At 37.9% G+C, this 27,168-nt stretch overlaps 1 long non-coding RNA gene across 1 annotated transcript; it reads right to left on the reverse strand.

Moving 5' to 3' along the window:
* Positions 1-2,432: 2,432 nt before the first annotated feature.
* LOC117507594 lies at positions 2,433-26,928 on the reverse strand. Its single transcript, XR_004559779.1, has 3 exons — positions 26,803-26,928; positions 23,951-24,132; positions 2,433-2,464 (listed from the first exon to the last, which is right to left on the reverse strand). It is a non-coding gene; the product is annotated as an uncharacterized LOC117507594 (long non-coding RNA).
* Between the last annotated feature and the right edge of the window lie 240 nt (positions 26,929-27,168).

Consider the following 27,168-nt stretch of genomic DNA (forward strand, 5'->3'; position numbering starts at 1 on the left):
ACATAAGTGTAAATTTTTTTGTCTATTATTCTTGCTTTCAATGCATCTAAAACCAGTCAAAATGACTCGCAACACGCGCCGTCTCGGGCGATAATTGCCAACAGCACCGCTATACTAAAGATTTCTGGGGAGAACGCTGTGTGTATCATGTGTGCACGAGACCACTTTATGGAGTGTGCGTTCGTAGCATCTTCTTGCAAGATGCTGTGGCGGGAAACATTAGATAACGAACATCACATCGATTAACATGCCTTTTGAAGAATATATTAAACAGAATGTCTTTTCTAAAACCTCTGAAACCAGGCCAGATACCAGGAAAAACACCAGTCAAACGCAAAGCATCAACCCCTGCAAGTGTAGAAGCTTCAAAGAAGAGGTATGAAGAGAAAGGAAGAGAGAGGAAGTTTGTAAGTAGCTGGACACAGGATTATCCGTGGCTGTGACACAAGGAAGAGGACAACACAATATACTGCCATGTCTGTCGGTATTTCCCTTCAATTGCGGACCAGTAAGGCATTTTTAAATGTTGAAATAAAAGAATTTGATTTGCTTTATAAAATACATACTGGAAAATGATCATGCATTGAACAGTGATGAATTCAGAAAACACACATCAGATGCATATTGGCATTTACCAATTATTTAAATTTTTTCCCCAATTATGAACAATCGCAGGAGAGAAACATTATGAGCTATGTCTTGGTTAACAGATTAAAAGGCTAGAGGCTATGCATGCAATATGTAATAAAATTTCTTTTTGGAAATTCAGTTTTACCACCCACACATTCTACCTGTTTCACCTCCTCTCATGACTGGTGATTGTTCATTGGTTCTTCTTGGGCTTCTTCCTTTATACTTTATATTTGTTCTGCTGTTAAATATTTTGGGAACTGAGAGGCAATCAGTTGTAGTTTTGCAGTTGTGGTGTGTTTTCTTCTCTGCTGGTAGATCCATTTCTTTTATCCTTTCCCCATATACTGCTTTTTTCCTCTGTCCCACTTCTCGTATCTTCAAGAAGCGAAGCAGAGAAATAACTTTTTCTCCTCCTCAATGGACCAATTTACAGTGTTGTAGTTAGGCTAATTTCTTTTGGCCCTTTGAGGCTGTTCAGGTCCAGGATCAGCACTTTGGTGAGCCGGTGAGATATCCAGCTGAGTGCTAGCGTAGGAGAGATGTCTCCCTGCAGCACTGGCAGAAGTTTTATGAATTCTCATGTGTCTGTTCAGGTTGCTCTTTCGTCCAAATCTTCGACCACATTCAGAACAGACAAATTGTTTTTGTCCTGTATGAATTATCATGTGTGTATTCAGAGTGCTCTTTCGACCGAATCTTCGACCACATTCAGAACAGAGAAATTGTTTTTGTCCTGTATGAATTATCATGTGTGCATTCAGAGTGCTCTGTCGAACGAATCTTCGACCACATTCAGAGCAGACAAATTGTTTTTGTCCTGCATGATTTATCATGTGTGATTTCAGAGTGCTCTTTTGGCCAAATCTTTGACCACATTCAGAACAGACAAATTGTTTTTGTCCTGTATGATTTATCATGTGTGAGTCCAGGTGGCCCTTTTGACCGAATCTTCGACCACATTCAGAACAGACAAATTGTTTTTGTCCTGTATGAATTATCATGTGTGTTTTCAGGTTGCACTTAAGTCCAAATCTTCGACCACATTCAGAACAGAGAAATTGTTTTTGTCCTGTATGAATTATCATGTGTGTTTTCAGGTTGCCCTTTCGTACAAATTTTCGACCACATTCAGAACAGCCAAATTGTTTTTGTCCTGTATGAATCATGTTTTTGTTCAGAGTGCCCTTCTGTTTCTGTCTTTTACTCCAATCAGTACAGCTAAATGGTTTTGCACTTGCTTGCCTCCCCTTGTGATGCTCTGACTTGTTCATGTGGCCAGATGCTTTTACATGTTTAGAGCAATTAACTGGTTTCTCAGCAATGTTGCAATTGCTTGAATGAACAACACTGATATTTTTTTGAACGATAAAATGAGACTGAACTTTTCTGGTCTGTTTCCAGTCATAACTGTTATCAGTCTCAGTTCCAGAACTGTCTGAACTCCTGCCACTGGTATCTGGTTGTAAATGACTGTTTGGACCTGAGTTACTGGCTGGTTGTGGTCCTCCATCGTCCTCTCCATCAGCTTCTACTGTCAGTATTCTGTGTACAGATGAGCTGCTGGCTACAGGCTCAGCCTCTTTGCTCTCATCACTTCGGCTTTGATGAAGCTGTGGTGACTCTGGTTTTCCATCATCATTTTCACTCTTCACAAAGACGGCAGTGAAACCAAACTTGGTGCGATCTGCCTCCTCCAGCTGCTGAAGCTGCTCTCCCTGCTGACTTATCCACAACTTCCCTTCTTCTTTAATATCCTCCTGGTCAACACTCAGATTCCATTCCTGGTGTTCAGGGAGAGTTTCTTCTTTAATCACCAACAACGGCTGCATGTCTGTAAAAAAAACAATTAAATTAACAGTAAATGTTAGAACACTAATTAAAACGAAGAAGCAGAGTGGTGTGTTTAACCTGATGGCACTGACTGCACTGATGGAACTGATAAAGTAGAAATGGACATCAGGAGGATTTGTTTTACATTTCACACATACTTAGCTGGACTCCAACATAATGTCAAAATTCATTCAATATGATATGAACACATCTATAGTGACATTACAACTCATTAAAAATATATATGGCAACTATTTTAATTAATATTTTATAACATTGCTGATTTTAAACACAATGTTAATTGACTTCACTTACAGCACTTTTTACCATCTGATAAACGCAGTGGTGGGCACTGCTCAGCTTATCTGATGTTGTTGTTGTTCATTCAGCTGCTCCCAATTTTGTTCGGGGTCGCCACAGTGGATGCAGCCCAGTCTGCATTGGTAATTGCCACAAGTTTTACGCCGGATGCCCTTCCTGACACAACTCCAGTTTTACCTGGAGAAACACACGCAGCTGCTGGTGCTCCAAAGAGGTCTCCCATCCAAGTACTAACCAGATCCTGTTCTGCTTAGCTTCTGAGATCTGACGGGATCACACTGACACAGAGCAGACCGGCTGTTCAGCTAATTCAATAACTGATAATTATCAAAGCTAATGTTTTCATTAGCAGATTAGCTTTTCAGATATGTTTTAAAACCATTACCGGACCAATAATCTTCTGATAAATTTAGTTCAGATAACTTTAAGACCGCTAACATTTTTTTTTTAATGGCTAGTAACTTGAAAAACATTTATAATCTCTTTTGCTCCTGTCTGCTATGTATTTTGCAGCAGTGAGGTAGCTAAAAGGAGCACCAGCAGAAGGGGCCTGGCTGCCAAATTACCACACAAAAAAAAAAAAAAAAAAAAATCATTATTCCGTAACCCATACAGTGGTCCAGCGATGAGGCAGAGGTCTTGAAATAGGAAGCAGGTTTCACTTATGGTTTTGCATTATAAATTTAATTATTCCAGATAGAATAACTACATTAATGTAAACTCTTAAAATGTACGAAGTGGATATATAACACATATCTGTTAATTTTAAAATAATGCACTCATTCTGAAGATTTGAACATTAACACACAGGTGCCCAAAGGGATGATGGGTAAACTTAGCCTCCACTCATACTGATTGGTTGACTAATTCATTCTATGTAAAAACTAACAAGTGAATCAATGTAACGTGTGTTGCTGTTTATAAATAAATGTGCTTTTGTAAAGTATGTCAGTTTTTCATTTGTGTAAACAAAAGCATTTGCAAAGCTGAAAAGTCTGTTAAATTGTGATTCAGGCCGTGTGATATAACCAGAGTCAAAATGCATAGAACACTGCCATCTACTGGTGACCGGTTATATCACAGTGTTGTCGACCGCAGGATTTTAAAATTATCTTTAGGTTTCCAAAACCTGAGAGACCACACACACGTGGAGATAAAAAAAAAAAAAAAATCATAGATCTGACAGGTTTAGTTGTACAGTGTGTGGTGTCAGCCACATGGTAACAACACACACAAACCGATTTCACACACAAACATTCCCACATCAGACACCTCGCTTTCTGATTGGCTGCATGTCACATTTAGCTACTCACATCTTCTGAGCAGATCAGAGTGCTCTTAACATACGACAAACGGCAGGAATATTTAGCGTCATCACGATTGTCAGGGCGTCCTTAAGATTGTTGGAAGGGGAAGATCGGGTCCGATACTGGCCCAATTATCTTGCCATGTGAACCAGGCTTGATATGACACCTCACGGAGCGACTGATTGATTCGTTGTTATGACGCCGCACGGAGCCGCTAACCGATCAGATGTTATGACGTTGCACAGAGCGGCTGACTGATTCGTTGTTATGACGTCGCATGGAGCAGCTAACCGATCGGTTGTTATGACGCCGCATGGAGCGACTGATTGAGGTGTTATTATCACACCGCACCGCAAAGTTCAACGACCAAAATACCAACATTCTGGGCATTTCTTTGTGCGACTGACATCGTTATTCAAGCATTCAAAAGGCGATTCCAACCGCCACACAACTCCACGCTGTCTAGCGGGATCTTGAAAATTTCTTCTTTTTTTTATACACATAAAAAAAATGACATTGACTTATGTTGGGTTTTACATAGAATGAATGAATCAACCAATCAGTATGAGCGGAGGCTTAGTTTACCCATAATCCCTTTGGGTAGCTGTGTGTTAATGTTCAAATCTTCAGAATTAGTGCATTATTTTAAAATTAACAGATATGTGCTATATATCACTTTGTACATTTTAAGAGTTTACATCCATCCATCCATCCATCTTCTTCCGCTTTATCCGGAGTCGGGTCGCGGGGGCAGCAGCTCAAGCAAAGCTGCCCAGACCTCCCGATCCACACACACCTCCCCCAGCTCCTCCGGGGAACCCCAAGGCGTTCCCAAGCCAGCCGAGAGATGTAGTCCCTCCAGCGTGTCCTGGGTCTTCCCCGGGGCCTCCGGAAAAGATGCCCGAGCCACCTCAACTGACTCCTTTCGACGTGGAGGAGCAGCGGCTCGACTCCGAGCTCCTCCCGAGTGACCAAGCTACTCACCCCATCTCTAAGGGAGCGCCCAGCCACCCTGCGGAGGAAACTCATCTTCCCTACAGCACTGGGCAGAGGGCACAAAGACAGAAGCGCTGGCTCATTGGCTGTTTGGGTTTGTGATCACCTTTGATTCTATTAGAAGCTTTGGCAGTGTTTAAACTCAAAATCGGCTTATTAGTAGCTGACAGCGTATGGGAGGCAAAACTGGAAGTTATCGGTTATCGCTTAGCTGTAGTTTCTGATAAGGTTTTAGGCAATTTATCGGTTTAGCATTAAAAAAAAACAACTTTTTAGTTAGCTGATTACCAGTTATCAAAGCTAACTTTTTTGTTAGCTGTACCCACCACTGGATAAACATGGTCCAAGAGCTTCACAGTGATGTCTCATGTAAATCTTCATGAAGTGGAGCAATTTGGTGTTAAACATTCTTTGTGATTTTCAAATCTGACAGGAAAATGAGGATCCTCTGCTCTGATGTCTGTGGCTTTAAACTGTGGACCCTGGTTTCCAAAATTGTGGAGACTGAGGTGGTGTGCAAAAAAAAAAATCATTGTGTTCACAAATATAAATTATTAAATAAAATCAAAGGGTGTTTTCACACATGGAAGTTAGGAACAAGGTTTGTGCAGTTGCAGTTATCAATTAAACTTTTTCAAAGAGCAAGATTCTGCTTTGGATTACTTCTTTATGAGTTCAGTGATACATAAAATCAACACACAAAAAAATGCTTGATGTAGTATTTGTGTGGTAACAAAACGGTATGTTTTGTTAAGATAGCCATGTCACAATTATTCAACACCAATATAATTTTGTTCTTTTTAAAGCCGTATGCCAGTTTTTTTATGCCCGAAAGTGGAGCTGAAACACAATTAAGTCTTTGGGAACTCTATAATGATCCTTCATTCACTTCAGCTGTGATGCCAATATAAACCCCACCCATGAAAGTACTCAAGGTGAGGTGCAATCACAGGAAAGACAAAGGAGCTTCCACAAAATCTGACAGAGGAGATTATGTCATCACACCTGAAGGGCTTTGGGTTTAAGAAGTTTTCCCCCAAAAAACGTAACATTTCAAGAGACACCATTGAAAGCGTTATAAGGAAGATTAAAACTTATGGAACACTTGCAAACCTGCCTGGCCGTGGAAGAAAGCCCATAATTTCATCAAGGACCCATAGTAACTTAGTCAGGACAACTAAGAGAAGACAAGACACCTACAAGATGATCTGATTAAGGCTGGTACAAGTGCTTCAGTAGCAACTATAAGACATGCACTGAATAAACAAGGACTTCAAGGATGGACTTCAAGACGCACTCCACTTCTGACCACAAGGAATGAATAGATAGACAGATAGTAGTGGTAATAGCTATCAGCCACTTACTCTACACAGATGACATCAAGCTGCATGCCAAGAGTGAGGGAGACATTTACTCACTGATCCACCTTGCCAGGATCTACAGTGAGAATCATCATCACTGTCACTCGACACGAGCATGGCGGTCCAGAAGAAATTCATACAGGCATCTAACTAGGAGGCTGCCAACTGTTTCAGAGCTTCAGCAGCTTTCCGTCTATTGGTCTCAACGGTCTTAATGCCATCACAAACCATTCTCCTCCAAACCAATCTGCTGGGGCTGTAGCCCAGTCAGGAATCTCACAGTCTTTAAAACTTCTTTTAAGGACATCCTTGTACCTCTTCTTAGGAGTGCCAACACAACGCAATCCAGTAGAAAGTTGAGTGAAGAGAAGTTGTTTTGGAAGATGCATCCATTTGTTTTGCGCATCCATTCTCACCACATGTCCGTACCATCTCAGTCTGTTTTGGTGTAACATAGCCTCAATACTTGTCAGGCAAGCTCGGTCAAGAACTACAGCATTGGTGACACGATCATACCATTTCACATTCATGATTGTCCGAAGATATCTTTGGTGGAATATCTCACTTGATAATGATAGGTAGTCCACGTTTCAGAGCCATACAAAAGTGTTGGTAAAATGATGGCTTGATAGACTCGTATTTTGGTCTCCAGCTCAAGATCATGGTTGCATAGCTTGCCGAAAGCTAACAGTGAGAATATCGGGATGTCATTCGGATAAGTGTGGCCGAATGGTGGTAAAGAGAGGGAAAGTGACCTGGACTGAGGGAGTGGAGTTGGCAGAAGGCAGGCTAGGGGGCATACAGAACAGCTACAGACTGGCCCATATCAACTCAAATAACACAATGCCTAAGTCAAGTTGGAAAATTTGTTCCCTACCTTAGTGGGATTTCTGGCACTGAGAAGAGGCAGCTGGTCTCTCATAGTCCAGATAGTAGGAGCTGAGTGCCAGCCGTAAGCAGGCCACAAGGTGGTCATCAAGTCACATTGGATCTGCATTTTGACTTCAAATGTGAAAAGGCCGACTTACACAAATATGTTGATCTAAAAAATCCAGTCAAATTCTGTGCAGTTTATCTGAAGTTGGGGTGCTTGTCTTTCTGCAATAGATTCAAGAATTGGACATTCATGCCAGGTGTTACTCTGGATTAGGAATGGGTATTGATAAGATTTTATCGATATCGATGCCATTATCAATTCTGCTTATCGATCTGATTCCTTATCAATACCTCTTGTGAATTTTCTGTGTACTAAAAGTAGGCTTTACAGGTTTTCTATGTTAACATTTTATTGAGTCCTAAAGTAAATAAATATGAAATTGGTCACTGGAACCTTAATCTCTGGACATAAACAGAAATAAACAAAATCTGTAGCTTTTGTCAAAAGCATTTCCTTTCAGACATTTTGGCATGAATTTCTCTCCATTCCTCTGAGCTGAGCTCGGCCGGCTGCTGCACGTCAGCGCAGGACATCTCATTTTGGGAGGAAAAATGTTTTGATCAATTGCAGTTTGTTTGAATTACAACATTTGGAAAGAGGTGTCATTTGATTTAAACGGTGTTTCCCTTTGAAGTTATTAATTCTGACTGGACTGTATTGTTCTAACTTGACTTGGCAGAGAGCCACGCAGCATTTGGAGCTGTGTGAACAGAACGGAGGACAATTCTTGTTTCTTTCTCGCAACAAGACAGGAGTCCCAGTGAGCGACTTTAATCCGCACAAAAGTGACTCACGATTGACATATTCAGGGATGAAAGTCGTGAAAAACAAAACAAACAAAAAAAAAGCTGTAAGCCAAAATTACCCCCCAACACCACCTGCACTAAAATGTTTGAATTCTAGGAGCTCTGAAATGCAATCTGGGACTAGTCTGGACAAGAAACTGCAGTGAGTGCAGTTCTAGCTTGGCAGATAGTTCTGGAGGAAATCACTGACGAAATTAACAAACTGAAAATATGGTTTGACTGAAACAAAATTGAAAACTTAAATAAGACAGGGATGAAGTGGAGGCTTAAGAGTCACTAGGTGTTCACAGGAAACAGTTATTTATTTCTATATTCATTTATTTATGTTCATTAACCAATATGGTTTTAGATCAAACAGTACAACATCAGCAATAATAATAAGCAATAATACAAGCAATTGAAGAAATCACACATGCCATTGAACAAAAGAAATAGGCAGCTGGAATATTTACTGACATTAAGAAATATTAATTAAAAAACTGGAAAGATATGGCATCAGAGCTATTGTATCAGACTGGGTTAGAAGCTGTTTACAACAGAGACAGCAGTTTGTTAAATGGTCCCTGCCACGCCATGACGTTTTTACATATACTTGAATAAAAAGCTTTTTCCACATGTTGTCTTTGTTTTTACCATAAAATTATATTGAACAATGATTTAGATGTTTCGTTATCATCTGAGAATTTGAATTTACCGCCTCTGAGTTGACCTACTTTTTCGCAGCGCCGCTCTGTTTACCAATACGGCAGACACGGACAGAGAAGGCATAGTGAGCAATTATAGTGAATATTTAAGTGACATATCGATTGTTTTTGAAGAAGATGAGGACATTTCTGATGAAGAGATTAACGGTGTAAATAATGCAAAATTATTTGAGCAACACAGTGTGCTTAAATTTCAGGAGTCTATTCTAAAATCACTGAAAATAAAGTTTCTGTACATTCTGTATATATCATTTATAAGTCAGTTTATTGTGATTGCTAATTCTTCACTTTTTCTTCAAAGCAAATGATTGCAAATCTTTATCTGAAAAGCTGTAGACCCAAATGGGATGGGGGGGGGGAGATTTCTAAATAAAAGAAAATTTTACTTCTATTTTACTTCTATCAAATTTTATCAGGCATAATATTGTAGAAAAATGTTTATGCTAAATGAAGACTTTCCTGTCTAAAATACACATACGGTGCATTTGTAATCAAATTGTATCACATCTAATCTACTTTGAATGAACAGAAGTCTGAACAAAAAACAGGTTGTTCAGTTTACATGCATATGTATATTTGGAAAACACAAAAATGTCAATGTTCTGTTTTTTTTCAGGTGTTCATGTGAACACAGTCAGCCGATGCCACTCGTGATCGAGTCTCGCTGTTGCAGGGAAATTTCTGCAGTCCTGACGGAGATGCAACATGGTGGCGAAAATCCTCAATGTGTCACACAGCTGGCTAGTTTCTCGATTGTGTGTTTGGATGCAGACGTCCTCAGAGTGGCACACTATGCCTACATGATGCTCCACAGTACGAGTCAGCACATGAAATAGAAAGTTTCATTTACATGGTTTATAGAAAAAAGTAAAAAATATTCAAATATAGAAACAATGAACCGTTGTTTTGAACATAAATCCATGCTATTTTTTGTTGCAGAAAGTATCATCATATTGCATATCAGCAATTTGTGCGGTTGTGCTGGGGACACTTGGGAAGGCACAGAAGGTTGCCACTACCAGCTTGTGTTGTATTCAAAATAAGGAGTACTTTTCCATCACCATCATCTGACTACACTGGCTTCCAGTTTCCTCCTCTGGAGTGAGAGGTCGGGCTCATCGGTGGTACCTGGTCCACTTGGCAGCATCAGCCTCAGCTTTGTCCATTCAGGTTGGCTGCTCAGTGGAGGAGGATCATTGGTGGGGATTTCTGGTTAGTTTGGTGTTTTGCAGATCTGAAGAACCTCTTTTGCTATGTCGCTCACATAGACTGAATAAAATGTTTAACAAATTGTAAAACACTTCTCATTTGAATGAAACAATGTGAAACTTATGTGAAATTGTATTTATTCACTTTATCATGCTATATAAAAAAAATACACAAATAACCGTTTTTGTTTTTGTTTTTCATTTTCCACATATCACATGTGGATCTGTGGCTAACTTTCTCAGTCCTCCTCTTTTCCACTAAGGAAAGTATATTCTGAACCTTGGTCTCTCTCGCTTTGTCTGCTTTTGTTGTCTCCCTGCATTTTCATTAAAATGAAGGGTCGCCACCAAAGTCCTAAAACAGAAGTTAAAACAAAATTAATAAAAAAAAATAGCTTATATACATAACAAAATACTGTTTGAAAGTTAGGGTATTATTGAGCTAACATAGACAACTTACCTGCAAAGCTGACCCTGATATGAGAAGGAAATGTCATCATCTTCAGAAACGTCCTCATCTTCTTCAAAATAATCGATACGTTACTTAAATCCTCGCTATAATCGCTCACTATGCCTTCGCTGTCCATGTCTGCCGTATTGGTAAACAGAGCCACGCTGCGACACATTTACCGAATGACGTCACATCCGTCGCAGCGAAAAAGTAGGTCAACTCAGAGGCGGTAAATTCAAATTCTCAGATGAGTAACGAAACGTCTAAATCCTTGTTCAGTTGTGATTTTATGGTAAAAAAAAACAAAACAAAAAACAAAGACAACATGTGGAAAAAGCTTTTATTCTTCAAGAATATGTAAAAACGTCATGGCGTGGCAGGGGACACTTTTAAGATGGGTGATGTCAGTTCTGAATGTTTGGACATCGTTTGTGGGGTACCGCAGGGGTCAGTGCTGGGGCCTAACTATTTATATTGCATATTAATAATATTTTTAAGGTGTCACAGATACTTGAACTGGTGGTGTTTGCTGATGACACAAATATTTTCTGTTCTGGGGAGAATTTAAAAGAAATGGTATAGGAAATCACTGAAGAAATGAACAAATTGAAATTATGGTTTGACTGAACCAAATTGTCATGAACTTAAATAAAACAAAACTAATGTTATTAGGAACTGCAGAAACAATGAGCAAGTACAAATACAGATAGATGGGGTGCAGATTGAAAGGGTTGATGAAAATAATTTCTTGGGGTAATAATAGATGAGAAAATCAGGTGGAAACCACACATCAAATATACACACAAACCAAATTATTTGGTTTGTATATATCATTTGGTTTGTATATATAATTTGTGTCCAAAGATGCCACCGAAAAGAAACCTTTCTTTGGAGGAGGGTGACAAAATCAGAAAGTCACTTGATACTTTAATGGAAGATGTTGCCTTAATCCGTCAGGACCAAAAGAAAATCACTGCGCTTCTTGATGAAGTGAAGCAATTATGAGAAGAAAACAAGGAAAAGAGCAGGAGGATCACAGATCTTGAAAGGAGAGTTGATGAGCTGGAACAATATACAAGAATGAAAGATATTGTAATCACGGGGTTTAAGATCAAACCCCGGTCGTATGTTCATGCGGTGATGCTAATAACAACCGGAATGAGCCCAGTGAGGAAGAGTCGGGCTCTACTGAGCAACAGGTAGCAGCCTTTCTCAATGTGCACGATATTTCACTGGATGTGAGTGATTTGGAAGTCTGTCACACATTACCGAGAAGAAGACGAGAGGACAAGCCCAGCCCTGATATTGCATTTGCAAATCTCAAGCAAAAGATTGCCTTAATTAAACAAGGAAGAAAACTGAAAGGTACTAATGTCTGTATGAACGAACACCTGACCTGGAAAAATGCCGAAATTGCCCAAAAAGCCAGACACCTGAGGAAACTAAAAAAGATCCAAAGCACTTGGGTAAATAACTGCAAAGTCTTTATTAAGCTCAATGGATCACCGGAGGAGGCTAAGGTGTTGGTGGTTAAGAACCTCAGTGATTTAGATATTTATGGGGGACGCCTCCTAGAGATCTAGTCACTGGTGGATTTTGAGCTTTTGATGAACACAAAGACAAAGATGGATCGAGAGATGGTAAGTCTTTGATTGATTATTACTAATAACACAGAATTCATTTTATCTTGAAAAAAAATGAGTACAGATTCAGAATTATACCAAAGGACAATGCATTTGGAGCAGCTGGATCTATTTTCATATACTGAATATAATTTTCAACACTTAGAAAATGAACTAGACCCTGATAATACTTTTTACTCTACATTTAATGTTGATTGTAAATATTATACTGTTGATGATTTTCTACATGCTATGACAATGAAGGAAAAATTGTCAATTATCCACTTCAACTGTAGAAGTATGTATGCTAATTTTAATGTTATCAAAGAATATATACAGCAGTTTGCACATCCATTTAGTATAATTGCTTTGTCAGAAACTTGGTTTAATGAGGACAAAGGTATTAACTTTGAAATAGAAGAATATGAACTCAAGTACGTTAATAGGAAAAATAAAATAGGTGGAGGAGTGGCACTATATATTCATAACAGCATTAGGTTTAAATTAGTAGAGGATATGACTTTGGCTATAGATAATGTTTTAGAAGTTGTTACAATTGAAGTCCATAATGATAAGGAGAAAAATGTAATTGTGAGCTGTTTGTAGGAGCTGACGTAGAATTAATTATTCAATGACTGTGTAGGAAAATATTTTCAAGGAAAGAAAAGAAAACTATGTTTATATGTGGAGATTTTAATATAGCAGATATACTAAATCACACAAAGCACAAATGGACCAATGATTTCCTTAATATGATGTTTGGCATAAGCTCTATCTGACTATAACTAGACCTAGCAGGGTAACAATCACAGCTGCCACTTGAATTGATAACATCTTCACAAACAGCACTATGAATGACACTACAGGCGGTCTAATGGTCTGTGATATATCTGACCATCCACCAGTGTTTATTATATATAACAAAAGGGGAGAGAGGGGAAAAAACATATCTATAAAAGGGTTTGCTTGGAGGAAGCAATTAAATCCCTGAACAATGACTTAAATTCCCAGGATTGGAATTTAATTTATTGTGAGAAAAATGTGGAGGACGCGCCTATAGTAAGTTCACGGAGATATTATGGAATTATATGACAACACACTGTGCAATTAAGAAGTATAGTTGTAAAAAAGATTTGTGGAACGTCCTTGGATGACCAAAAGTCTACAGAATGCATGTAGAAAGAAAAATAATCTTTACAAAAATATTGATTAAATTGAAAACTAAGGAAGCTGAAAGCCAATATAAACTAATAAGAATAAGAACTAGTAAAAAATTATATTACAGAAAACAACTGGAAATGAATAAATTAATACCAAAAAGGTTTGGGGAACATTAAAAGATCTTATGCAGCATGGAAGGAGAAAAACAATGATATATCCAGATTATTTTATTGAGAAGGAGATAAAGATAAGTGTGATATGAGTGAAACTGTAAATCATTTTAATGATTTTTTTTGTTGTTGTTAATATTGGCCCGGATTTACCAATAAAATTTCTGGTAAAGGTCCTGATGCTCCAATACTTACGAGAGAAATAGAAATTCATTTTTTCTTCTCTCCTGTAGATGAACTTGAAATTATTACTATTGTTAGGAAATTTAAAAGTAAATCTTCAACTGATTTTCAAGATATTAACATGATACTGGTTAAAAAAGTAATAGAAAGTATTGTTAAACCACTTGTTATATTTGTAATTTCTTTTATAACGGGAAAATTTCCAAGCAAAATGAAAATGGCTCAAGTTGTTCCTCTATTTAAAAGTGGAGATAAACACATTTTTACAAACTATAGACCAGTCTCTCTACTCTCACAATTCTCTAAAATTTTGGAAAAGCTATATGACAATAGATTAGAGTCATTTATTGGAAAGTATGAAATTCTTAATGAATGTCAATATGGTTTTAGGAGTAAGCGGTCCACTTCAATGGCAGTAATTGAAGCGATAGAGGAGATAACCAATGCTATGGAGAGAAAGAAATATGCAGTTGTCATTTTTATAGATTTAAAGAAAGCTTTTGATACTCTTAATCATTCAATTTTGATTAAAAAATTAGAAATGTATGGTATTAGGGGAGTTGCACTGCAATGGATACAGAGTTACTTAACAGAGAGAAAGCAGTTTGTGAAAATGGGTGAGTTTACATCAAATAACTTGGAATTTTATGTGGAGTACCCCAAGGTTCATTTTGGGAGCAAAATTATTTAATTTAATATAAATTACGTATTTAAGATCTCCAAAATGATGAGAATTTTTATTTGCGGATGACACAAACATATTTTATGCAACTGAAAATTATAGTGAACTTCCGTATTATTAATGAGGAACTGAATAAACTAAAAAGTTGGATGGACACAAATAAATTATCTTTAAATCTAGATAAAACTAAAATTATGTTTTTCGGAAATTACAAAGTAAATTCAGAGTTAAAGATATGTATAAATGGTGTTCAAATTGAAAAGTATCAGAATATAATTTCTTGGTGTAATAGACGAAAAAATAAGCTGGAAAAAGCACATTAGATATATACAGAGTAAAGTTTCCAAAAGTCTCTCAGTTATTAATAAAGTTAAATATTTGTTAGAGCATGATGCCCTTCGTGTGTTATATTGTACATTGATTTTGCCATATTTAACTTACTGTATTGAAGTATGGGGTAACAACTACAACCCCTGGCAAAAATTATGGAATCACCGGCCTCGGAGGATGTTCATTCAGTTGTTTAATTTTGTAGAAAAAAGCAGATCACAGACATGACACAAAACTATAGTCATTTCATATGGCAACTTTCTGGCTTTAAGAAACACTATAAAAATCAAGAAAAAAAATTGTGGCAGTCAGTAACAGTTACTTTTTTAGACCAAGCAGAGGGAAAAAAAATATGGACTCACTAAATTCTGAGGAATAAATTATGGAATCACCCTGTAAATTTTCATCCCCAAAACTAACACCTGCATCAAATCAGATCTGTTCATTAGTCTGCATCTAAAAGGAGTGATCACACCTTGGAGAGCTGTTGCACCAAGTGGACTGACATGAATCATGGCTCCAACACGAGAGATGTCAATTGAAACAAACAAGAGGATTATCAAACTCTTAAAAGAGGGTAAATCATGACGCAGTGTTGCAAAAGATGTTGGTTGTTCACAGTCAGCTGTGTCTAAACTCTGGACCAAATACAAACAACATGGGAAGGTTGTTAAAGGCAAACATACTGGTAGACCAAGGAAGACATCAAAGCGTCAAGACAGAAAACTTAAAGCAATATGTCTCAAAAATCGAAAATGCACAACAAAACAAATGAGGAACGAATGGGAGGAAACTGGAGTCAACGTCTGTGACCGAACTGTAAGAAACTGCCTAAAGGAAATGGGATTTACATACAGAAAAGCTAAACGAAAGCCATCATTAACACCTAAGCAGAAAAAAACAAGGTTACAATGGGCTAAGGAAAAGCAATCGTGGACTGTGGATGACTGGATGAAAGTCATATTCAGTGATGAATCTTGAATCTGCATTGGGCAAGGCGATGATGCTGGAACTTTTGTTTGGTGCCGTTCCAATGAGATTTATAAAGATGACTGCCTGAAGAGAACATGTAAATTTCCACAGTCATTGATGATATGGGGCTGCATGTCAGGTAAAGGCACTGGGGAGATGGCTGTTATTACATCATCAATAAATGCACAAGTTTACGTTGATATTTTGGACACTTTTCTTATGCCATCAATTGAAAGGATGTTTGGGGATGATGAAATCATTTTTCAAGATGATAATGCATCTTGCCATAGAGCAAAAACTGTGAAAACATTCCTTGCAAAAAGACACAGAGCCAATGTCATGGACTGCAAATAGTCCAGATCTTAATCCAATTGAAAATCTTTGGTGGAAGTTGAAGAAAATGGTCCATGACAAGGCTCCAACCTGCAAAGCTGATCTGGCAACAGCAATCAGAGAAAGTTGGAGCCAGATTGATGAAGAGTACTGTTTGTCACACATTAAGTCCATGCCTCAGAGACTGCAAGCTGTTATAAAAGCCAGAGGTGGTGCAACAAAATACTAGTGATGTGTTGGAGCGTTTTTTGTTTTTCATGATTCCATAATTTTTTCCTCAGAATTGAGTGATTCCATATTTTTTTCCCTCTGCTTGGTCTAAAAAAGTAACCGTTACTGACTGCCACAATTTTTTTTCCTGATTTCTTATAGTGTTTCTTAAACCCAGAAAGTTGCCATTTAAAATGACTTTAGTTTTGTGTCATGTCTGTGATCTGCTTTTTTTCTACAAAATTAAACAACTGAATGAACATCCTCCAAGGCCGGTGATTCCATAATTTTTGCCAGGGGTTGTGTAAGAGTTCACTTCATCCCCTCGTGATATTACAAAAACGTGCAGTTAGAATTTTGCACAAAGTAGGATATCTAGACCACACAAATGAATTGTTTATCAGGTAAAAATTATTAAAAATGACTAACATGGTAAAATTTCATACTGCATTACTAATGTATAAAGTTAATAAAATTGAATTGCCATGTAATATTCAAAAACTGTTCTGTAAGAAAGAAGGAGAGTATGGATTGAGGGGCTGTGGTAACTTTATAGTACATTATGTAAGAACTACTCTGAAAAGTTTGTGTGTGTCGGTATGTGGAGTCAAGTTATGGAATCATTTGGACAACCACATTAAACTGTGTGGAAACATTTATAAGTTCAAAAAGAAATATGAAGAAATTATGTTATCAGAGTACATAAACGAGTTAAAAATGCTTATAGAGTTAGTAGACTATTGTATAGTGTAGACTATTGTATAGACACTGAACAGTAGTATCAGGTGTACGGCATTATGATAGTAATGATCAGGGTGTAAGATTTGTAATTGCTTAGAAGGTAAAAATGTGTTAAACTTTAAATGAATTGAAAATAATGGAAAGCCATTGATACAATTGTTAGTACCTAACTGTACATTCGAATATAAAAAAGTATAAATGAAAAGGACAATATGTATGCATGCATAGATGTATGGTGTAATTGTGTATGGGTTTTCATGTACTTGTATATAGGTGTACACGTATAGGTGAATGTGCGTATATGGGTATATATTGATGACTTGTAATGGGTTTGAATAATTGAATATGGAGTTGTTGAGTATACTGCTATTGAGAATTGAATGTGTACCTCACAAAAAACATCCAAATATGAAAGCAAGCAGAAAGAATTGATGGTGGTGATGGATGATGGGTGATTGTTGTAGTTTATTGCTCTACCATGAGTTTTATATTTTGTGAATTTTACTTAGGGGTGGGAGTTTCTAAGTTATACTTCTTCCCACTCCTTTTCGGGTTGAGGAGGCACAGTATATGCATCGGTGTGACAAATGGTGATGAATGTATGTTTGTATTTATATCTGTATAGCAAAAAAAAAAAAAAAAGTATTTGAGGGTATGCGAATGAGATTATATGTGCCTTAAAACTTGAAAAACTTGAAAAAAACTTGAATTATCAAGAAGCATTTCAGTGTTAAATAAAGCAAAACATGTTCTGGATCATAAATTACTCCACATCTTATACTGTTCCATTGTCTTACCGTATTTCAATTACTGTGTAGAAATTTGGGGTAATAACTATGAGTTCAATGAAATCACTAATTATTCTTCAAAAAAGGGCAATACGGGTCATTCATAATGTCAGCTATCAAGACCATACTCACTCTTCTTAAAATCAAAACTATTAAATTAACAGCACAGATCTTGTACAATGCAAAAAATGACCTTTTACCAGAAAACATACAGAAATTGTTTAAGGATCAAGAGGGGGGATATCAATTACGAGGGAAATACAATTTCAAAATGAACAAAATCCGCACAAACAAGAAATGATTCCGCATTTCATTCTGTGGGGTGAGACTGTGGAACGGTATGAATGAGGAGTTAAAGTGGTGTCCAAACATTCAACAGTTTAAAACAAAATATAAGGAATGCGTTTTCATGGGATACAGGGATAAAGTGTGAGAGTCAAGAGGTGTTCACGGGAAACTATTATTTATTTCTATATTTGTTTATGGAATTATTTATGTTCATTGTTAGTTGGGTCTATTTTTTCTGTTGTGTTTTGTTTTGTTGGGTTCCTTATGTCTGTCTTTTTTCTAAAATTGTATTGTATAATTATTATTGATTGTAAATCATTATACAGGGAGAAGGGGTCGGATTAGATAAGTTTCGACTTTCTCTCACTCCTTTTTGAACTAACTTTAATTTTACGTTGTCTGTTCTTTTATTGGCAACACGGTGGCTTAGTGGTTAGCACTGTTGCCTCACAGCAAGAAGGTTGTGGGTTCAATTCCCGTGGCCTTTCTGTGTGGAGTTTGCATGTTCTCCCTGTGTGTGCGTGGGTTTCCTCCGGGTGCTCCGGTTTCCTCCCACATCTAAAGACATGCGGGTTAGGTGGACTGGAATCTTTATATTGTCCGTAGGTGTGTGTGTGGGTGTGTCTGTATTTGTTTGTCTGTCTGTGGCCCTGCGACAGACTGGCGTCCTGTCCTGGGTGTACCCCGCCTCGCGCTTTATGACTGCTGGGATAGGCTCCAGCCCCCCGCGACCCTTAATTGGACTAAGCGGTAGAAGATGAATGAATGAATGAATGAATGTTGTTTTATTTTTTCTTTTGTTATGTTCAAAATAAATCTTCAATTCAATTAAAAAAAATTGTTAGTTGGTTTTATATTTTCTGTTGTGTTTTTAATCAGGTTCTTTTTTTCTCTTTCTCTAAAATAGTATTGTAGCATTATTAGTTATTATTTCTACTATTATTGTTGTGTTTTCTATTATCATTAATATAGAAATGTAAAAAATATTACAATTTGTATTACATTTGACTCTTTTACGACAACAAACGCTGAGCCATTAATTATTATACAGAAAATAAATGCATAAAGCCAAAGCATCCCCTGAATCCCCGGCTTTTTAAGGTGATTTTTCCATCCCATTAGACTAAGAAAAATCCTGCTGAGAACTCTGAACGTGCACTCTCACAGTCTTTGTCCTGACGCTTAAGTTCTATGTCCATGTGTGAACAGTTTTGCAGGTCACACTGTTACAACCTGCTTGATAGCAAGTGTAAATAATTTCCAGTCATCTATAGTATAATTTCTTTTCTGTCTTCATGTTGTCTGATGTGACGTCGTGGGGAATCTCTGCTCCAAGGGTCTATTTACATGAAATTGCATATTTAAATAGGGCGTGGCCAGGAAGGAGTTTGGTACCACACTCTATTCCATGTTTAGTGGGGTGTACAAATGGAACGTGTGTGAATTCATGGCTACACACACTTTCATACATCTGAATATTTTTGTGCTTACGCCAGATACTGGGTTTTGGCGTACAACAACTTTTAGTAGAAAGTCCACGCAAGTCTTTGTACTTGAGGCCCCTGAACCTGTTGATGATGTGTTTGTCCTTGAGCTTGTCAGTCAGATCAGTGAGAAAGGCTAAATCCAAAAGCTGTGCATATTCAGCATGGTCTGAACATTTGTGTGCAGCAGATCTGTGTGTTCTGCACCTGTCTCCTCGAGGTACACACAGAATAATCGCCTCTGTCTTGACCCAAACAGAACACGCAATCTTACTAGCCACATCCATCATGACTTCCATACTTACAGTCTGTTGTGCAGCTAGGTAATTTAGCCGGGAAATTTGCATCGTAGCTCTTGTGAATAGTCTTGAAATCTTGCTCCAAATTCCCTTTCTTCAGTAAAGCCACATTTGCAGTGCAGATAAGACAGATGGATTTGTCTTTCAAATAAACAAAAAATAATCCTCCTCCCACTCTGAATGAAAATGATAATTTTTGTTTTTATCTCCTCTGCATCAGTCAGTTGTCGCAGCACTGTCCGTTACAGCACCAGTGCCATGCGATCAACTGGTTGGGCACGCCAGGTGTACAGGAACATCTGTGCTGCATACGGATTAGAAATCCCCAAGTCCTGATGGGAGACGCCACCAAAGGTGGTTGAGAATGACAGAGCTAAGGTCCTGTGAGACTTCAAATTCCAGACAGACAATCAGCTGCTGGCCATCCAACCAGACATAGTGGTGGTTAACAAGGGAAGGAAGACCGCAGCTGTGACTGATGTGGCAATCCCAGCTGACAGTGACATCAGAAAGAAGGAACAATTGGAGCAGATGCGGACGGTAAAGTCAAAAGTGGTCCCCGTGGTAACAGGAGCAAGAGGAGTTGTAACCCCCAAATTGGAAGAGTGGCTTCAGCAGATTCCAGGCACAACATCAGAGGTCTCTGGTTCCTGAAGAGTGCAGTCCTTGGAACATCTAAAATACTGCACCGAACCCTCAAAATTCCAGGCCTCTGGTAGACGACCTGAGCATGAGGAACACACATACATACCCACAGGGAGGAGGGGTGAGAGGGAAATTAACAAATATATACAGTGCCCCCTAAAAGTATTGGAGCACTTGGTATTTCACATATTTTTAGAGGTGCACCGATCGATCGGGCACCAATCATTATCGGCCGATCACGCCTTGATCGGCCGATAATCGGTCGGCAAAATGCGCCGATCAAAAGGACCGATCACAACGGTGCAGGCAGTAGCGCAGGAAGCGCTTGGTCCTGTCATGACACGCTTTCCTCTGTGACGTAAACTCATTTTGACTTCTGATATGAGCTGGACGGACAAGGAGAGCATGTAGTCCATGTCCGTCCAGCTCATATCAGAAGTCAAAATGAGTCAAATGGCTCAGAGATCTAAAAAGACTGCTGTGTAATGAATGGAACCACACTGCCATCTAGTGGATATCCAGTGTGAGTGAGTGTGTATTTGTGAATCAGTAGGCATTTTGATTTTGTTTATTTTTTCATATGAGTGTAGAGGTACAGAGAGTACAAAGAAGCTTTGTTCATTTGATTTGCTTATATTGTGAACTGCCATGATACTGGAATTGACAACTAAGTTCGAAAAAAAAAAAAATTGATCGATTTGTTTGTGGATCTGTGGATTTCGCGAAAAGAATGTCTCAAAATTACATCACAGAGGAAAGCGATGAATGCATGTAATTGGTGATCCACAAATGCTGAAACTCAATTCACAAATACAATTTCCAGTTTTACAAATGTAATGTTTTTTGTTTTTTTTTTACAAACTAAGTTTATATTTGAAAATACAACATTATTTGCAAAGACCAATTTACAAGTTACAAATATGAAATTTGCATTTGTGGATATCTGAACACATTTGCAAATCAATGATTATTTGTAGATCACCCTGTGTGCATTACAAATATTAATGAGACAATTTTAACTCCATAGAATGAGGGCTGTATTTTACATTCTCAATGTATTATCTGTAGGCTGTAACCTGAGCAACATGACACAGGAAAAAAAAAGCTTGCTGGTAGAACAAAGTCAGTGTAATAAAACAAAAGTTGGCAGTTTATTCTAGTGTCTTTATTTGAATGCATGTTTTCTGTTTTCATCATTAAGTTTTAATGCAAAAATAGTCCTATACATTAGACCTATATTCTTATTTTGGGTATGATCCAAATATGTACTTGATCGGTATCGGCCTTGATCGTATCGGCAGATCAAAATTTCAGTGATCGGTGATTGGCCTAAAAAATCCTGATCGGTGCACCTCTACATATTTTAATTTGTTTATACCAGTGGTGTCCAACACAATCCAGAAAGGTCCAAGAGGGTGCAGGTTTTCTTTGCAGCCACTGACTCCAGCAGGTGTTTTCATTGTTTAATTAATCCCATCTGCTCAAAGTGATGTTAATCAGCCAAGATGATGAGTTACATACGTAAGTAATGGAACACTTTGGTATAATACCTGTAAATAATCAGCTATATTGCCAGTTTTCTTCAGAAAAGTCAGGGGATGGATACATGAACATTTCCAAGTCACTGAATATGTCTTGGACTTTATTTACATCAACTGTGAATAAATTCAAACAGTATGACACTCTGTAGTAAATCTGTGGAGTACACAGTTCTCAAAAACTGAGCGACTGTTCAAGAAGGAGAAGTGTGAGGAAAGACACCCAGAAGAAGTTATCAGCTTCTCTGGCTGTGACTGGAGAAACTGTGCACAGTGCATGTTTTGCATTTTGTATGCCCAGTTTTACAGCCTCATGATGAAGTGGAATACAGGAGGAATTTCTTTCATCAAAACAAGAACTCCTGCATCTCAGACATAAAATAAATAAAAGTAATATTCTTTTAATATTTAAATTTATCGTCTAATACAATGAAAACAAGGTTTTGTTCTATGTTTTAGTGTTCAGACACAATGTTGACAAAATACCAGTTGGCCAAAAATAAAGTGAAAACAGTTATTACGTCCGCCAAGAACGTTATAAAATCATCAGCACTGATTTATTTGTCTGTCTGTTAGCAGGATTATGTCAAAATTACTGCACAGAGTTTGATGGAATTTTCACAGCAGATAGATATTAGGACATGGAAAACTGCACTGAATTTTGAAGGCAATCTGGATCCAGATTCTGGATCAAGATTTCACTTTATATAGGCTTTGAAGAATTACGTCGAAACCACTTCACAGATTCTCACCAAATTTGCACCACAGATAGATATTAAGCCACGGAAGACTCCACTGAATTTTGGTAGTGATCTGGATCTGGATTGGTGCACGTTAAATCTGAGTACTCTTGTTTGGAATATTAATTTTGAGGTGAGAATTTCCCCCACTGCACTGTGACACTGGATTTTAGGGTACAAAGGCAAATCTCACTTTAACTACCGTCCACACTGATCTGTAATAAAGTCAGAGAAACAGGAGCAAATGTACTTAAACTTGACTGTGACAAACATCTCAGTTTGGATTGTGTTATTAAACCAGTGGGAAAAAAACAATAACTTCATTCTCTCTAAAGCGTGATACCACCGCCGGTTTCAGCAGTTCCTGCTTGAGATCCAGGCTGAATACTAAAGGATTATTAACCGAGCATGATGTCTGTGCGGGAAAATATCAGACAAGCAAGCGAGGTTCATAATATGTTTATTATATGACTGTTCGGAACTGTGTTTTCATCTTGTTGGTCTTCATTTTACTTGTCCTCTTCGAGTATGTTTGCTGTTAATTACTCCAATTCAAACTTGTCAATGTAATAAAATTCGCTCGGAGAATAGTCTTCTTAGTCGCTCATAATTTGTCTGTTTGCTTTTTGTTCTGTTTTATTTTGTGCTGTGAAAACTGTAAACGTCGCAAATCTGATACGCGATCCGCACCAGTTATCAAGGTAACTGTCTGATATGGGAAAATATCAGACTGGAAAGCAGCCAAGAGCATGCGTAGCGTTGTAGCCATATAAAGAGATTTCTTACATTACAACGACATAAGGTGGCTCAGTCGGCGGTCCACACTGTGACAAATTATCTCTCCCAGGCAAAAATGTAACAATTTTTGGTTCTAAAGGGACAAACGATGTAAGAACTGGCAGATACTGTGGGACACACAGACACAATGATGGGTGCACGTAACTATAGTTACATGCATCAGTTCTAAACTGGTGATGTTTCTCTGCCTGACCTGAAGATGGCTGCTCGCACCACTGATGCTAATAGGTTAAACTGACTGCAGTCACAAAACCAAAGATAGTTCTGTTAACAAAGACTGTTTCTGGGACCAGACTTCCATCACAGCTTCTTTTTCTCTCTTTCTCACTTTTGCAAACCCACATTTCTGCACACTTCCACATTTACACTATTTGGGTCAATATGTAACACAAACAAAGCTGAGTGAACAAACCTGTTCTGTGGAAGAAATTTGGAGGATTAAAACCAGCATCCAGTTCTTTACCTCTTTTGTTCCCTTCTTTTAAACAACACATTTCTTCGTCCTTGTCTGCGAAAATACCTTCATCAGCAGGTGTTCGCTGTAGTTTCAACATGTCCATCAGCTGCTGGACTTCAGACACGTTTGTAGAAAGACTTTAAAACACACAAAGAAAGAGAGAGTCAATAACCAAGTGGAGGAAAGACTAAAAACAGACCAATTTAATCATCTGCTGCTGCCCAGGCTGACCAATCACAAGTGTGAGACAACACCAAAATGTCCCTGTGCTGAGACAGATGTCCAAAAGCAGGAGTCACCAACCATGGAAATATAAACCTGGAATGAACGTGCGCGCCTCAATCTATTAGTGTCGCTCAGGACAGGAAGGCACCATTACTAAGGGTGAGATGGTGGGTGGAGATGTGCCGATCATCAATAATAAACTGACTGCTTTTTTTGCACTAGCGTCGCTATTTCTTAATGGATTTTAATAAATGTAGGCTTGTTTTAAAGCCCTTTGAAAGCTCTTTCCAATGGACCTATGCATGTGTGAGTGAAAAAAAACTTTGACAAACTGTGCTGCTTTTCTCACTCTATTGTCACTATTTGTTAACAGATTTTAATAAATGTAGGCTTGTTGTAAAGCCCTTTAATCGCTCTTTCTAATGAACCCATACATGCCTGCCACTTTACATACCTGTAAAGTGTGGAAATTTGGGGAAATTACTGTGTTTTTTTCCTGTCATCATAATTCTCGATGGATTTTTATAAATGAAGCCTTGTAAGTTGTATTCAAGCTGATTAAAAAATCTCATGTATTAAAATAAATCTGAAGTATGCCTTGCCATTGTGGTCATTTACCTTGCTAGTCTTTTAATGACAACAGCATATATATATGATTTTTACTAGCATTTTATTACAAGTAGATATAAAGCCATTCACCATCCCTGGTTCTCAAGACCAGGCACTTACGTGGCTCTACTCTACTCTCCTATTTTATTCTTCCTTTTTAGATATACCTTTATATACTAGCATAGTTCCACCTTACAACTGGAATATAATATGAGATATACCTTACTGAATTTTCATATCATATTAAACAACTGCAAGTATATATATATATATATATATATATATATATATATATATATACATACACACACACACACACACACACACACTTTTGTTTGTTTTGTTTGTATGCATGTGAACGCAGCTTAATGAAAAGAACTTATGGCGTTGAATTATAGTCTCAGGATATTGATATTAAATTGCGACATAACGACTTGTAATTTGTGTTACATAATTACATTAAGGCTCTTGTACAGTTCATTTTAGTATTCAATAATTTGTTTTTGTAGTTCGTGCAGTTGATGGTTCGTGCCTTTTTCCCCTCATTTCGCTTCTGTTTAACAGGCTCAAGGTGCTCTCTCCACTCTTAGTAATGGCCGCCGTGCGGCACGCCACTACTCACGTGACGTCCATTCCAGGTCTCTATTTCCATGTCACCAACCTTGATCCCAGAGATCACCTGACATGAACGTTTTCCTTACCGGAGTAGCTATACGCCCAACCATTGGTTCAATAAAGTAAATACGCGAGCATATATGCCCAATCACAACCAACCAATGACCGTGCTTGTAAGTTCACTTCTGGTTTCAATGCCTGTAAAAGGGGCGGATATTTTCGGGCTGCGGGAGGGTTCGCAGCCCCCGGAGGGGCTGTGATCTAAAGTGGTTCTGTATGGCTCATCACACCCAGGGAACTGTGTTAAACTAACACCATCTTACAGGCAACAAGCGGTATTTTGTTCATAAAAACTGTTTCGTCATCATTAACAGGCTTCCATTCAAAATGCTTATGAAGTTTGTCTGCTTTCATCCATTGTGGTGGGTTTTTTTTTTGTAGCAATTAAAGATGCCCTGTTAAATGTGTCAAACAAACATACGCCGCTTTTCACACTGCAACAGAGCCTTAAAAAAGTGGTGTAAAAAACGTAGTTTATATGCATAAACATGTCAATACACGATCACGGTTGGGCGAATAAGGTAAGACATTATATTTATTTGCCCAACAGTTTGGCAGATAGCCTTTGCCTTTCCTTACATACCTGCTGCAACGGTCGGTCGGTCAAACAGACAGTTACTGTTAATTCTACCTGGTTCTTATTGTAATCCTGTACTGTACAAAGTCAAAGTATTCCTCAGTTGGAACCGAACTCCTTTGTTTCTGATCAGATAAACCCAGTTCACACCAGTTGACATGTATACTCAGATAACTAAAACTCACTAAAATATAACCATTTAAGCATATCAAATACTTGTTATATTAAGAAATAAAATAGAATAACAAATAAACACAGATATATCTAAAAATACAATCATATGAATGCCCATATGCTGAAAGAACTTATGATGGTTATTTTTTCTTATCCAATCTCCTGCTCTTCATGTCGACTTGTGTCTATCTGCGCAGTTGGAACATCAGCAGTCTTCTAATTTGAGTGAAACCATGGTGTTGTGCTCAGAGTTCAACAGTTTGAAATCATGTTGATTCATGAGCTTCAAATTTTATGAACTGTGTGCATTGTTCAATTTCTGTGTGTATAAAATGAGGAAAAAACTGTAATTGATAGTATAACTGATCAGCTTCATAAGTCCATCACCAAGCTGAACTGGCCTTCATTAATCATCATAAATCACAGTTTTGTCTGATTTATTTTTGCTGATATTTGGTGTTCGGTCTATAATAAGAACTCCAACACAAACTAACAACTATCATTTGGATGTGGTGGAGTTGGTCTAAATAAAGTTTAGTGGACAAACCTGCTCTGGACCAGCGAACTTCAGACTTAAAAACAGCATGCACGTTGACTAGTTTCTTCTCTTCTTTAAATCCACTCGTTTCTTCTGCTGCTCTGCGATCTGTTTGTTTCTACCAAGTTACCTGCTGTTTCAACAACTTCTCAGCTGTTCCACCTTTTCGCGTTAACTTCGCATTTTCTTCTTCTTCCGGTTTACTGTCGACCTTTGTGCTTCTGGAGTTCTACAAAAAACATATTCGAGTGTCACAGAGTGAAGTTTGATCTGTTCAGAGGAGAGTTTATAGCGTCCAGCTAACTAGCTTTAGCCTCGGAAGCAAACAGGAAAATACACTTCGTTTGATTTTAATGACGGTTGCCAACCAACTTA

Source organism: Thalassophryne amazonica, chromosome 3 (assembly GCF_902500255.1).
Source record: "Thalassophryne amazonica chromosome 3, fThaAma1.1, whole genome shotgun sequence".
Classification (NCBI taxonomy): Eukaryota; Metazoa; Chordata; class Actinopteri; order Batrachoidiformes; family Batrachoididae; genus Thalassophryne; species Thalassophryne amazonica.